General features: G+C 42.7%; 1 protein-coding gene across 9 annotated transcripts in view; it reads right to left on the bottom strand.

Moving 5' to 3' along the window:
• SETD5 (SET domain containing 5) overlaps positions 1-11,586 on the bottom strand; it is an 85,204-nt gene extending 73,618 nt beyond the window's left edge. For 5 of the 9 annotated variants that reach the window (XM_045991545.1, XM_045991548.1, XM_045991550.1 and 2 more), the window contains exon 1: positions 11,230-11,585. The gene's annotated coding sequence lies outside the window, so the exon portion shown is untranslated. Of the gene's footprint in view, positions 1-11,229 lie in introns of all 9 variants that reach the window. The other 4 variants (XM_045991547.1, XM_045991551.1, XM_045991549.1 and 1 more) reach the window with 2 other exon arrangements.
• Positions 11,587-13,876: the final 2,290 nt, after the last annotated feature.

Here is a 13,876-nt window from a genome sequence, read left to right as displayed (position 1 = left end):
GAGAGTGAAAGGGGGGCTATTACTAATTATGTGGTAGGCATAAACCAGGTCTGTCCCAGGGAAATTGAGACATACAGTCACTCTATCTATAAAAGTTTATTATTATTATTTTTTACTGTTTTCACAAAAGATATTCACCTCAGTCCTCTGAGTAATGATTTTCCAAAGAAACACATTCTGAATATTATAAAGGACAGAAAAACCAAAGTATTCTATAAAATTTTTTCTCCTCTTCCTTGCCTGGCACACAGTTACTTCATAAAGTGGGATGTCTATGTCTCTTCTTGTTGCTCAAGTTTATTCTACAAACTTCAAACCATTCCTTTTCATATAAACTATGAAGGGGAAGTTGCACCTATTCAAGAACTTTGCTTCTCTTAAAATACAAGTCTTCCCATGGGCCTCCACACATGGCCTGCTAAGACTCCTACTAATTTGATGAACAGATACATTATTCCCAGTAACACTTCAAATCTTAGTAACCTAGCAGTTAAGTAAGGAAGAGTGAGGTAAAAACATCTGGGTCGGGGTGCCTGGGTGGCTCAGTGGGTTGAAGCCTCTGCCTTCAGCTCAGGTCATGATCCCAGGATCCTGGGATTGAGCCCCGCATCGGGCTCTCTGCTTGGCAGGGAGCCTGCTTCCTCCTCTCTCTCTGTCTGCCTCTCTGCCTGCTTGTGATCTCTGTCAAATAAATAAATAAAATCTTAAAAAAAAAAAAAAAAACACGGGGCGCCTGGGTGGCTCAGTGGATTAAGCCACTGCCTTCGGCTCAGGTCATGATCTCAGGGTCCTGGGATCGAGCCCCGCATCGGGCTCTCTGCTCTGCAGGGAGCCTGCTTCCTCCTCTCTCTGCCTGCCTCTCTGCCTACTTGTGATCTCTCTCTCTGTCAAATAAATAAATAAAAAAAATCTTAAAAAAAAAAAACAAAACACACAGCAACAACAAAAAAACATCTGGGTCACGTCAACCAGCCAAGGCACCAAAGTAAGAGCCTTGGGGTTGGCATTATTACCTACTTGTTTTGGCTAAGTAGTTTGGCTACAGTAAATTCAAATCTCCATAAATGATGCTAGCCTAATTTGGGGGGATTTTTAAAAATATTTTATTTATTAATTTGAGAGGCAGAGAGAGACAGTGAAAGAGAGAGAGCATGAGAGGAGAGAGGGCAGCGGGAGAAGCAGACCTGCTGCTGAGCAGGGAGCCCGATGTGGGACCTGATCCCAGGACTCCAGGATCATGACCTGAGCCGAAGGCAGTCGCTTAACCAACTGAGCCACCCAGGTGCCCCTGGGGGGATTTTTAGTAAACATCTGGTTTTAGTATTGCTTATATAATGAGCCACCAATAAAGTAACTATCCATTTAATCTGTGAATATTTTATGCCACTTCATAGGTTTTCAAATATTGGGTCAACTTTTTCCAATTAAAAAGTAGCCTAAATGTGAATATATGTAATAATACGGATCAATTTCAGCCTCATCCTAAAATGTGCACCAATACCATATCAACTACCCTTATTTTGTTCTACTACTAGGCTATGACATGGAAGTTCTGTCATAAATAAAACTAAGTATGTCTAGCAAGAACAGAAATAATTAAAAGGAGACAAAAAATTTGGACTTGCTTCTACATTTTCCTCAGACCTTCCTGTTATTTATTGGTCATTCTACTTAATATTTTTCAGGCTATGCACATAGAGACATTTAATTTGTGTGGCCACAGTAATTTGCACCACAGAAATTGAGAAAATAAAAATGTATACATTCATACAACAATCTAATGCAATTACATTCGGCATGCAATCAATCACACTGCCCTAAAAGCCCTTTTTTCTTTGTTCTATTTTAGGAGGTTAAAATCTTTTGTCTTTAGAACTAAAGTTTAAAAAAGTGCCCTTTAGAGTCTAACCCAACCTTTATCATAATAAACTTTTTTTTTTTTTTTAAGTAACGATATCCTAACTGTGTCTCTTCCCCTTCTGTCTGGTTTCTCTTATAAAACAAGTCAACTCTCAACAGCCTGCATTAATAAAGGAAAATGTAACATAAATGCAGACGCAGTCTAATTGCCAACAGGTCCTTCTGCTTAAATAAAACCTTCCTTGGATACTGCGAATGCCCTAACAGTTGCTTATTAACTAGAGATCATCCTCCTTCAGAGATGTGAGAGTACAAATTGTATGTGTTGTGACATGCACTGAAGTTGGCAGAAAGAAATAGAATTTTCCAACATAGGCCAAAGATTTTAACAGGGCCGGAATAAAAAACCATGGAGACCAGAGGGGAGCGGGGGAAAAGGACCACAACAACCTCATACAAAATGACAAACAATGGGTGCAAATATCAAACAATGAGATCCATATGGACATATGTTAAAATTAACATGTTAACATTACAAAATATGCTAACATGATACCAGAACATCCTAACCAGATCATAATTTCTAAGAGTTATGAAATAATCCCTTACTATACTCAGCAGTACACACAATTTATTAGATTACTGGGTTTCATTTGACTCTTCAAATTTCAGGAGGGGGGAAATCTCAGCATCAGAAGACAATAAAAATGATAAAAATAAAAATTGTCTGGGGTGGTGATATGGGAAAGAGAAGGCTTGAAGAAAAATAAATTATGCAGCTTGAAGAAAGAACTGAGGGATGAAAAATCTGTATGCAAACAATTTCACCTCCACTAAGGTGAAGGGATAAACATATATAAAGTTTTAACTTTTAACCTTATTTTAGTCATAGGTCTATGTTACACAAATAAGTAATTCCCAATAAAACTGCAAACATTATCCATGTAAGAGATTTCTCCCTTTCTTCAAGTTAATACTTGAAGTGGCATCTGATGGTAATAATGACTTGTGAACAGCCAATGAAATTAAATATGCTTAAAAACACTTTTTTCCTTGTAAGGCTAAGAATCTGAAATGGTTTATTAAGAAACAAAGTGGAAGATAATGAAGTTATAAAATCTCTTTCACTACTGACTTTTAAGAACAAATTAACTTTGTACTTAAATACATATAAACAAAGCCACAACCTAACCATAATAAAAAATCCTATGAGTCCATCCAATTTTCCCCTTTGTCCTAGTTTCTTTTTTGCTGGGGAGAGCTGTTGTGAGATAATAATAGCAGGAAATAAGGTGGAGCAGCTGCACGGGCAAGATGAGGTACAGTGCTACGTTTCACCTCCATTCTCGTCTACTGCTGGAGGTCTCACTGAAAATCAGATTAGCTGTTTGGGGAACCAAAGCAGTTATCAAAACCTCTGGGATCAAAATTTGCCCCCCTCACCGCTCCCCAAACGTTTTAGAGCCTCTGGCAAGATTCAGGTAATAGCAGCTCAAGAACCCAAGATGAAGAGAATTCTAGTTATTTGGGAAGAGGGATTTGTGTGTACATGCATATGTGTGTGAAAAGATGTTTACTCTAATGCTAGCAATGTGGTGCATGTAGAGAAAATGATCTGGAATGCAGGACAGGTTTTGAACTAGATGGCTTCTATTTTCATCCCACAAATCTATGGAAATAATCCACGTGAACGAATTATAAAGAGAAGAAATGACTACCCTAAATTTTTATGGTAATATAAAATATAGTTCACTAAACTTCATGTTGTTGCTATTTCACTAATAAAAAAAACCTTCTAACTAATGGGAATTGAAATTAGTCACTCAGATTTTCCTTTTCAGGTCAAAACATTGTATCATTACTGCAAAAGCTATTACACATTAAAACATAATGTTGGGAGCCTGGGTGGCTCAGTCTGTTAAGCGTCTGCCTTCAGCTCAGGTCATGATCCCAGGGTCCTGGGATCAAGTCCCACATTGGGCTCCCTGCTCAGCAAAAAGCCTGCTTCTCTCTCTCCCTTTGCTGCTCTCCCTGCTTGTGCTCTCGCTCTGTGTCAAATAAATAAATTAAATCTTAAAAAAAAATAATGTTAAGTGGGTAACACACATCTTTCTTTTACAGAGGGAAATGACACAAAGCTTGATTAGGTTTGCTTAATATTAGAATGTGCATTAAAGGGGCACCTGAGTGGCTCAATGGGTTAAGCCTCTGCCTTAGGCTCAGCTCATGATCTCAGGGTCCTGGGATGGAGCCCCCCATTTGGCTCTCTGCTCAGCAGGGAACCTGCTTCCCACTCTCTCCCTGCCTGCCTCTCTGCCTACTTGTGATTTCTCTGTCAAATAAATAAATACAATCTTTTTAAAAAACTGCATTAAAGACCATTTTTTCCTAGTTATTCTGTTAAGCTAAAACATCCCTTCTTTGCTAACAGTCACAAGGTCCAAAACCATGAGCAAAGTTAGCATACCAGTTCACTTTACCTTTGCCTGCACAGTTTGGATAGAAGGCAAAGCTTTAAGGCTAGTTTAATAACACTGCAACACAGGTGGTACCTCAATGCAAGTAACAGATGTACTCTTGGAAAACAGTTCAGACCAATTATTTCCAAAATCCAAATTCTCTTAAAATATATTAAGCATTTAAAAAAAACCTTAGCATATAGTCCTTTATAAAAGGGGAATTTTTTTTAGTCCAAATAACTGCTATCTAATTTATATGTCAATGCAATTCTTTTATCCATTTTTTTTTTAAGGAACTGGCATACATGTACTGTTTGACATTTATTTTAAAAGTAACTAAAAATAGGGGCATCTGGCTGGATCAGTGGAGCATGCACTCCTGATCCCAGGGTTGTGGATTCGAGCCCCAGGGTTGGTATAGAGATTACTCAAAATCTTAAAAAATACATACATAAATAAAACTAACTAAAAATACTGTTTGGAACACAAGTTTAACATTTTAATAAAAACTTCAAAAAGAGGGGTGCCTGGGTGGCACAGTCATTAAGTGTCTGCCTTCAGCTCAAGTCATGATCCCAGGTCCTGGGATCCAGCTTGGCATCGGGCTCCCTGAGTGGCAGGCACAATGCCTGCTTCTCTCTCCCACTCCCCCTGCTTGCATTCCCTCTCTCGCTGTGTCTCTGTCAAATAAATAAAATCTTAAAAACAAAACAAAACTTCAAAAAGGGCCCAAACCTTGAAATATTTCATTGTGATTTTGCTTAAAGGGCCAGCCAGGTAACTGACAAATCTCTTCCAACTCCATGATTCGTATTATTCTAACAAGCTAGATGCAACACCCCACTTTCTGCTGGGAGCTGAGTATAAATGTGCTAAACTAGGTTGTGCCTAACCTAAAAAGGGGAGAGGGCACCTTGGGAGTAATTTCCAAGGAATATTAGGTTCTCCAAGAAGTAGGGATGAGACAAATAAGGAGCCTTTCTTCAGTAAGCATTTTCTATGATGGCAATCCAACACTCATATTCTGTAGGGTGCTCTCCATATTACTGGTCTAAAACTGGAGCTAACAGGGGCACCTGGCTGGCCTGTAGGTAGAGCATGTGACTCTTGATCACGAGGTTATGAGTTCAAGCCCCACACTGGGTATAGAGATTACTTAAACAAATAAAATCTTAAAAAATAAAATTGGAGCTAACAATAAGCAACTACACAAAGTGAAACAAATTATTCTACCCATTCTGATCTAATCCCAATCTAAATAAAGACAATATATATATTGAAACGTGAAAGTTTTATGCAATAAAATATTCGTTTCCATTTCTTAATGAGAATTCAGCTGTCAGATACTCTAGAACTGGTTTCCTCAGGAGGTGGCTTGTATTTAGGAGGGTGGAGTACATGGGATTTGTTTTCTTTTAACCTATAAAAAGCTTTAGTTTTTTATGGGTCCCTACCCCATATTCAGGGACATACTAAATTTGGGGTTAAGACTATATAGTTGGCACAAATTCAATGCTGGAGTGAGAACTATAAATGATTTCTTTAATTGTATGCCAAACTGAATAATCTCCCAGGGAAAAGAACCTCCTCCTCCTCCTCCCTTTCCTACCTCTTGCCCTTCCCCCAACAACACTGCCTCCCCGCTGTGTAAAGAGCCCTTTGTCCTGCCCCGCACTTATCTAGCTGTTTGGCCATATTGACAGGCCAACTAAAAGCATAATAAGGGAGTCAGTCTGACATAAGCAGCTGGCAATTTGAAACAAAAATCTTCCTTTTCTACTCAGACCAAATCCTGCTGCAGAAGTCTCAGGCTCCTCCCATGCTTCCATCTATTTTTCAAGCAGAGCAGCAAGGAATTCGGCATTTCCCCTTGATTAGGTAGCACATCAAAAACTTGAATCCCCAGACAGAAACAAATTCTTACAAATTCCTATATTCACTACTTATTTTATGATTTATAACATAGGCCAAAGCGTATCCCCAGCTCCGGGTGTATATACATAACCAACATAGCTTAGGAAATGATTCTTACTACTTCAATTTGCCATCTGAACTCTGAAAATTCTCAGGCTACAAGGAAGACAGCAAAGCACAGAAGAAAAAGCGGTCAGACCAAACCAACACTCATATACATAAAGCAAAACTCAGTAATATTCTTAGTGTTTTAACAATATGAAGATACTATTCCAATATGCAAAAAATTCCTTTTCCTTGCCTTTATATCAAAGATACTTAACATGACCCTTACATCTCTCCTTGAGGTATTCAGCAAACAAAATCAATATGATGGAAAAACTGAGTGAGACAGGATGGGATTACAAATTCCTTGCTCAGTGAAGGCTCCTATAAAGTAGGCTGAGGTTTAGCGTCATTGTTTCTTTATTATCTCTCATGGTTTCCTTCATAAAGTGTTAAGAGCTTTTTCTAAAGTGATGCTTTCTAACAGTTCCTCCCCCCCATTACTGGATATCAATTTAGAAATGAATATACAATAGGACACTTTTCATAAGATTCTAAATGATTTAACAAAATACATATTGATAAATGAAAGAAATGGTATTCTATCTTTCATGAATTTCTCTGAATCTTTACCACAAGAGTGATCAATTGCCAAAGCAAGTTAGAGGTTAAAAGTACCATTTCACCACATATTTTGGATTTTTGGCAGTAAGGAATGGTACCAATCCTTGTCTATCACAGACACATTATATTTATTTTCTAAGGACTGCTTCAGAAAGGATTTTTTCCCAAGCAGGTTCCACACCCAGCACAGATCCCAATACAGGGCTTGAATTCACTGACCTGAGCAGATCCAGACCTGAGGTGATATCAAACAGGAAGCTTAACTAACTGAGCCACCCAAGCACCACTGAGAGGGTGTTTTTAATCAAATTTCAAATAACTACCAGTTGTATTACTAAATATACATTATCTTACATATTTTACAGAGTTCAAAGTTAAGTTCTGTCTTAAAGAAATATCCCTATCAATAAGTTTTAGTTTTCAATACCTGGAAGTTTTTTTATAAATAAAATTCACCGCTTCTAAGCCTTTTAGTTTCAGATTGAGCTGACAAATCACCAGAGCTGAACAAGAAATTAGAAGAAAATTTTATTCTAGATCATAATCCAATTTTCAATAGTAAGATGTATCCAATGATTGTTGTTAACTGTGGCCTTATCTTTCATTAAGTTATTTCAACACGAAGAGGATAAGGTAAGAGTGGTTGTCTGCACATCTCCATTTTGCAATATATTATTTTCTATCCAAAAGCAAAAAATGAGATGTCAACCCTCCACTAGAAAGGCCAGAATAAGTTCAGAAAGTATGTAAGTTCCTCGACACAAAACAGTATCAGAATATACACAAATTTTCAAGCATACTGTTAAATAAATCCTATGAAAAGGGCCTCTATGATCTTTCAAAAATGATTACATCAAGATCACAAAGGGTTCCAAACAACAGAAAATACAAGTGAAAAAAACAATTATTTTATAAGGTAACTTTCATGTTATGTAGTAACTTAAAACTAAAAGACATTTACATTTATATCTAAGCTATGCTAAACAGCCATTATGAGTGAAACCATCTTTATTCGATGTGACATCTTTTATATGTAATACTAATAAGAGAACCACCTAAAATATTATTCATTAAAGGTTCTATTTCATTAGTCTGGTTTGTATCACTGAAAGACAATGCAAGCATTTGTGAATGACAAAACTCATTTTTATTCTTTTTGGTTCCCTGCCACAAATGCCAGAGTCAGATTACACATTATAGATGATTGTGGGATTTAAGTACATTTACACGAAACTGAAAATATCAAAATTCTGGGGGGAAAAATAGGATGCAAGAGTCTTGGAGGGGTGGGGAGAAGAAAACACATGACATCTGTTAGATACTATGTAAGTGGTGGTATATTTGGGTGGTGGTTTTCCTTCAAGTACTTTCATACTCAACAAACTGTTCTGCCTAATCAAAGATCTGCCTAATGTGCAAGAGCTGTGGGGGAAGGGGGAGATCATATAAGGGGTTCAGATGCTATCTTTTCAAGTATCCTGTACTCTAGACTTACTCGATTTCTGAGTATTCCTTCTGGTCCGTCCTTTATTCAAATGAATCATGGACAAACATACATCCTTGTGATCTTACAAGACTACATCTGACACATATATAGTGAAATCAATTTTATAGGTCAAATGCCAAAGGAATAATCTAGTCGAGAGAAATCTATACTAATACAGAAATTAAGAATATACTTCTGAGATTAATATTTCGAAATCATTCCAAAAAGAGCCATTCTTTTTAGAGTTTACAATTCCAAACGTAGTAATATGTTTAGCAAAACATCTATTCCATAAGGTAGATGTGGCCTAAGAACTTCAGAGAAGAGAGAAGAACGGAGGCACACAGACAACAAAATATCAAAATTAATTCTGTAATTAAAGTGATGGAGGAAACATGTCAGCTGCAGAAAAAAGAACTGGTTTTTCCCATTCTGGTGCTCTGGAAGATCCTTAAATTCTTATTACTTTGGTTTTAAATGGATTGAAAAATTAAAACTCTAATGGAACTTTCAGATCTATCCAAGCATAAATCCTCAGGCAAAAACTGAAAATCTGCCAAAAAAACAAAAACAAAAACAAAAACCAAACAAGAAGAGTCTATGATGCATTTTCCAGAAGCTAATATCCATAAATGGGTAGAAGGTTACGAATTGCTAACTCTGATCTCCCCACCAATAAAATGCAAAACCAGCTCAGCAGTCAAAATTCCCAGAAAAGCAAGGTTTCTTCTTAGTCCTGAAGCAGCCATCGCCTAAGTGCAGCTCCCTGCAGCCAACAGCATTAATGGACGCTGCACTGCTGTCCTTCCCTGGAGACAGCAGCCAGCACTACTCAAGCTTCTCACGTAGCAACCAGAGCTCCAGAGCCAGCAGCTGCTGCTGCCTTGTATACTCACCCCTGTGATCCAACCCAAAGGAACAACCTTCTCCTTACCCCACCCCCACTCCTTACACACTCTTTTTTCTATTTTCTGGACCAGTGCTCTATACCAGAATGGCTGGAATTATGCTTTAAGAACCAAACAATCCTAAGGTCAATCTTTTAGTTTTAAAACAAGACCTTTTACCAAAAAAATCAAAATTCACCAAATAAATTCCAAATATCCATTTTTAAATTAAGCCAGCAGCGAAGAAGATTAAGTTTTCATCTTTAAAAGGCCAATTTCCCAAACACTCTCTTTATAGTCAAATTTAAATTTGCAGCTAGAGACAGAGCCCTGTGTCTTATCAAAGGACATAATTCATTTTTCTAAACATGACAGTATGAGTAAACCTTGAAGACTCTAATCCCATAACGGGACAGAATTTGGGGCTACATTAGAAAACTAATGATCCTCCTCAGAAAACTGGAAGAAATCCAGTAAAAAAATTTCCTGTGTCCTCCAAGAGGCCCAGAAACCTCTGATTATGTGAATATTCTTGTTTTAGTCCTTGCTCATATCCACATTTCACACATCTAAAATTACAACTTACAACTTTTCCCTCAGAGTGACCTAAAATCATTGACATAAAATTAACCATCAAGAAATTTTCTCACAATTCACATTCTCTGAAAAATATCTAAACACTCAACTCAGCTGGATCCTCCCCAATGAAAAGTATAGCTATGCAACATCTGCTCAACAACAAAAAATGTAAATATGACCTTGATCACAAATATGTCATTTAAAAGCAAGTTGTTCAGTCAAGTTATAAAGGAAATTCTCAGAGAATCTGAGGACTCTTCAGTACTATGACCACAGAGAAAATTGGAGAAATGAACTAAAGTGTAGACAAAGCCCAATGGAACCCTGAGCTCTGGGTAAGAAATGAGTTACTGGTGAACACATTGCACAAGTAACATGAGAAAGCAGAAAATGCAGGTCATACACGCACCCCTGACCCAGACCAGCAGAGCTGGCTGCAGCATCAGTATCCTAGGCAAAGACCAGTTATTGCTTCTAAGTCAGACAAGCAAAGGCGCTCTATAGAATGAATTAGCATAGAAGGGGCTTTCCCAACAGTTCAACTTTCCCTCTCGTGCGATTCACCTACTTAAAAAACCAGGGCTTTTTCTTAACACCATTCACCTTACATCCCTGGCTTCCACGCAAAGGGAAAGGGAATTCATAAAGCGTAAATTTTTCTGCTTTTAAAGACGTTCTCAAATGATCGCTCTCCACGCCCAAGGCAGGAAAAACGACACAAACTGGCTCAACTCCAGGCTCGAACCCTACAAATTCAATGAGGCTATCTCAGATACTGGGGCATACGCCACTGTAAGCCCAAGAATGTGAAGTGGGGGTGGCGAAGGTAACGTCTTTAATGTGGGAAAAGCAGCAATCATCTGAGAGGGGGACCCAAGAACGATACTCAAGGCGTCCAGGAACATTATGGAGGGGGGGATAGAGGCCTCCCCCAGATCAGAGTTGTCACAAGGCCGCGCGAAAGGGGGTTGGGGTGGGGGTTAGGGGAGAGGGGGAAAAAGTATGCCTGTGCGTTTTTAGAGAAGGGCAGGGAGAGGCCTATCCTCAAGTAAAAGGTAAACGTGGAGTAGGCAGTTCCCAGGAAAAGGGGTGAAGAGGCGTGGGGGAGGGGAAGCGTCCTGACCCAGGAAAGGCATGAAAAGGGTAGTGGGGTCGACTAGATTACGAAGGGGGCCTCTCTCCCTGGGAAATAGGGGTGCAATGGTGTGTGGGGGGCAGCGAGGGGGATGAGAAGGGGCAGCATCCTCCTGTGAAAAGCCTGGAGAGGGCCAGGCCCACGTCCCGAAGAGCGAGCGCGGGGAGACGGAGGAGGTGACCCTTCCTCCCCCAGGGCCCAGTCGTGAGAATAGGTCTCTCTTTTCTGTCGGACCCTTACCTTGTCCCAGGCGCTGCCGGGGCCTGGGCCCGGGCTGCGGCGCACAGCACTCCCGGGAGGCAGCAGCACTCGAGTTAGGCCCAACGCGGCGCCACGGCGTTTCCTGGCCGGGAATGGCCCGTGCCCGTGAAGTGGGGGTGGGGGGCAGAAAGGCGGAGCGAGCCAAAGGCGGGGAGGGGGAAGGGCCAGGGAAGGAGGGGGGGGGGCCGGCACTACAGTGTTGGCGGACTGGCGGGACTGGGGCTGTGTGAGTCTCTCAGCGCAGGCGGGCGGCGGCCGCCCCTCCCCCGGCGGCGGCGGCGGCGGCGGCGGCAGCTCACTCAGCCCGCTGCCCGAGCGGAAACGCCACTGACCGCACGGGGATTCCCAGCGCCGGCGCCAGGGGCACCCGGGACACGCCCCCTCCCGCCGCGCCATTGGCCTCTCCGCCCACCGCCCCGCACCCATTGGCCAGTTCGCCGCCAATCAGCGGAAGCTGCCGGGGCCTCCCAGAGAAGAGGCTGTGCTCAGGGGCTCCGGCTCCTCAGAGAGCCTCGGCTAGGTAGGGGAGCGGGACTCTGGTGGGAGGGGGGGCCCGGTGGACTGGAGGGAGATGGGTGGTTGAGGCGGTCTGACGGAGAGATAGGGGTCGCTTCCCCCCGCGGGCAGTAGGGAGTATAACGTTTGTTAGGCTGGGAGGGAAGGAGGTGGTCAGAGGCCGGCAGGAGTATGGCCCGCCCTGCGGCAACCAGAGGGGGAGGGAGAAGAGCGGAAAAAGCTCGAATCCCGACGGAGCCATTGCTCCTGCAGAGGGAGGAGCGTTTCCGGCTCACCTCTTGTCACTGATTGGCCGCTTCTCCTCCCGCCGTGTGTGAAAACACAAATGGCGTGTTTTGGTTGGAGTAAAGTGCCTGTCAGTTACAGCCTCGGGAGTGCGCAGTCGCCTGGGGACGCTCGCATTGCTCTCTGGGTGGGATGGGTAGGTAGATGGGGTGGGGAGAGAGTTGGAGGAGCGGGCGCGGTCGACCTCCCGCGGGGGGTGGAGGGTCAGTGAAAGTGCCTTGGAGCGGGCGTCCTGCCAACCCCCCTTCCTTGGAGGGAGTCGGTTTACCCGCCGCCTGCTCAGCTTCGGCATCTGATTGGTTGCTGAAGCCCGGGGAAAGGCCCCTTGCCATTGGCTCGGGTCCCAAATGAGCGAAACCACTGAGCGGGTCAGCAGGGGTGGCGGGGAGGGATCGTTGGTACGGTCCTTCCCGAGGCCCAGCGCCGCAGTGTCTGGCCCCGCGCCCCTGCGCAACGTGGCAGGAAGCGCGCGCTGAAGGCGGAGGCGGGCTGCTGGGCCGAGGCTTCTGGGTGGTGGCGACCGCGGCTCCGCCCCGGGCGTCCGCCGCTTGAAGGACGAGACGATCCGGATCTGCTCTCAGAGTCGCGGGGGTGGGGGAAAGAGCGGGGGTCGGTCTTGCTGGTTTGTGGGAGGGAGGTGCATGTTCTCCAAAAGTCGGCGCGAGCTGCAATCCTGAGGGATCTGCAGCGGAGGAGGCGGAGAGAAGGCCGCACCCTTTTCGGTAGGGGGAGGGGAGTGCCGCAATACCTTTATGGGAGTTCTCTGCTGCCTCCTGTCTCCTAAGGACCGCCCTGGGCCTAGAAGAATCCCTCCCTCCCCCGCGATCTCGTCATCGCCTCCAAGTCGAGTTGCTCCTTCTCGATTGTGGGCGGGACTTTTTTGCCCAGGCTTAACCTGGTGGCTGGGCGTTGTCCTGCAGGGGAATGAGCAGGTGTAAGATTTCTCTCTTCCCACAGACTTGAGTTTGTGTAACAAAGTAATTATAATAGGGGTAGAGGAAGGAAATAGGAGTCCAAGCATTCACCTTGGGCTGATTTTAAGCAGCTAGACTGCGTGTTATTACTACTTAAGATCCTTGTAGTATTTTTCCTGTAGGTAAAGGGGAGATTAAAGGCAGGGTTATTGGAGGTTTTTCTACTCACCCCATTTGAGAACCTTGCTGACACCAACAAAGTATAGCATTTGAAATTAAATATTAATATTAAAATTCTAGGCCCTTTCCTTGCATCCCTTTGGTTAGCTATCTTAACAACTCGCACTCCTACTTTGAGCACATTTTGCATTTGTTGTACTTGCTCTTTCAATCCCCAGACATAGTAGTGGCTTTCTCCTCTCCTGTTTTTGGCAGCCCAGTGAGTCATGAAACCAGACAGATCAGTTCTTCTGCCAATTAAGGCTACCCAGTTTGAGGAGAGGCTTACTCTTACCCAGTAATGTATTTATTCCTCCTTGAATGTTTACCTCGTTTTACGCTTTATTCTTTTTCTCAGCTAGGATTCTACCCGTTGATCTCTTCACAGGCCAGATGACCTTGATTACTGGCTTACTAAGAATTGGATATGAGGTTCAGCAACACCTCCGTTTTCCCTCCTTTGAATACCTCTCAATCCATGTTTTTATTTCTGTTCTCATCATTTAGTAACTGGGCTCGATTGCTGCAATGCTGATAGCTTCCAAACGGTGTCTCTGCCTGTGGTATCATCTTTTTTTGTTTGTTTAAGGATTTTATTTATTTGACCTGGGTGTGGGGGGGGGGCAGGGACAGGCTTCCTCCCGAGCAGAGCCGGATGTGGGACTCTATCCCAGGACCCTGAGACCATGACC

Source organism: Meles meles, chromosome 20 (genome assembly GCF_922984935.1).
Source record: "Meles meles chromosome 20, mMelMel3.1 paternal haplotype, whole genome shotgun sequence".
Classification (NCBI taxonomy): Eukaryota; Metazoa; Chordata; class Mammalia; order Carnivora; family Mustelidae; genus Meles; species Meles meles.
Note: the sequence above shows the minus strand (reverse complement) of the source record. Positions and strands in the feature narration are given on the sequence as shown.